At 39.9% G+C, this 1,653-nt stretch overlaps 1 non-coding gene across 1 annotated transcript; it reads right to left on the reverse strand.

Moving 5' to 3' along the window:
* Positions 1-1,097: 1,097 nt before the first annotated feature.
* LOC141645579 (small nucleolar RNA R71) lies at positions 1,098-1,204 on the reverse strand. The gene has a single exon (XR_012545058.1). It is a non-coding gene; the product is annotated as a small nucleolar RNA R71 (small nucleolar RNA).
* Between the last annotated feature and the right edge of the window lie 449 nt (positions 1,205-1,653).

Raw genomic sequence — 1,653 nt, forward strand, 5'->3', positions numbered from 1 at the left:
TCAATCCATCACAACAATAATTGCTTGCTTATAATTTGAGAACATGTTTGTATGATCAATTCCCATGAATCCCCTATGACCCCATGACACCCTAGTGTCTTTTATCAATTGTTTACACCCCTTTTAATTCATCTTGCTTGTTTACTTTCATTGCTATTTAGTCTAGTGATCTTCTACTTCAAACCCCAATTGTGACACCCTTAGACACCACTAGTTGCAATAGAAATCTCATCTCAATTCCCGTCCCTTGGGATCCGACCTTTACTTGCCTCTTTACTAATTGTAGAGTTGTTGGTGAAGTTATAAAATGTGTTTTGGTCTAGGTGCTCCTAACGACAAGTACTGAAAACTAAACCCCCCACGAGGGATCACGACCAAAAAATGGCGCCGTTGCCGGGGACGGTGTTAACTTGATTTAGATTTTCTCGTATTATTATTAGTTGTGTCTTTCTTTGCCTTGGGGAAGTAAAACTCCTCAAGGTTTGTTCTAATTGTTTTCGAGTTGTTTGATATTTTGCATGTCTAGAAGATCACAAGGTGACTTGTTACCCTTTGATCACGAAATTGAAAGGACTTTAACAACCAATAGAAGACTTGCTAGGAGAACTTTGAGAGGTATTGGTGAGGTTGTAGATATTCAACCAAATACTATTAAGTTCATCAACCCTTTTGGAAGAGAAGGTGAGGAGAACCCAACACAAAATCCAACATAAAATCAACCCACAATGCCTAAGTTTTCATCACATTCCGTACCCACCGAGGAGAACCTACCCAATGGTACTCCCACACCACAACATCTAACCGGAAACTTTATTGCCAAATCCGCATTTATCCAATTAGTCGAAAGAAGCCAATTTGGGGGGATGCCTAGTGAAGACCCTCACTCTCATATGGAGATCTTTTGTGACTATTGTGATGCGATTTCTCAAACCGGTGTAACTCAAGACCAAATTCTATGGGTCTTATTTCCTTTTTCTCTAATTGGCACCGCGAAACAATGGTTGAAAGGCCTTGATAAGGCTACTCTCGGAATTGATTCTTGGAAGAAGTTGGTTGTAGCTTTCTACAAAAAGTTCTATCCACCGGAAAAGACTAACATGCTAAGAGCTCAAATTACGGGCTTTAAGCAAAGAGATGAAGAATCCTTGTATGAAGCTTGGGAGCGATTCTAAGGAATTTGTTGCTCATGTCCTCATCATGGACTTAGCGAGTGGTTCTTGATACAACAATTTTGGAACGGTCTTTATGAAGATTCAAGGAACATTCTCAACATGGGATCAAATGGAATGTTCACCGAAGTTGATGACAATCAAACTTGGAACAAAATTGAGGAAATGGCGGTCCATAACTCACAATATAGTAGACCTCGTAAGGCTACTAGAGGAGGAAAGCATGAAGTGGACTCCATTACTCAATTGGGTGCTCAACTTAGTGCTCACATTGATACCATCAATTTAAAGTTTGAAAAAGCTATGGCTAGACTTGAAGAAGCCTCAAAATCACCAAAGCATCATGTTAATGCCATGACGGCATCTTTATCAATCCCAAGTGGGATATGTGAGAATTTTGGAACTTTGGGACATGACCAAAGTGAATGTAGGGGAACAAATGAACAAGTGAATGCTTTCCAAGCATACAAGAGTGGTACCCCTT

Source organism: Silene latifolia, chromosome 2, assembly GCF_048544455.1.
Source record: "Silene latifolia isolate original U9 population chromosome 2, ASM4854445v1, whole genome shotgun sequence".
In the NCBI taxonomy this organism is placed as follows: Eukaryota; Viridiplantae; Streptophyta; class Magnoliopsida; order Caryophyllales; family Caryophyllaceae; genus Silene; species Silene latifolia.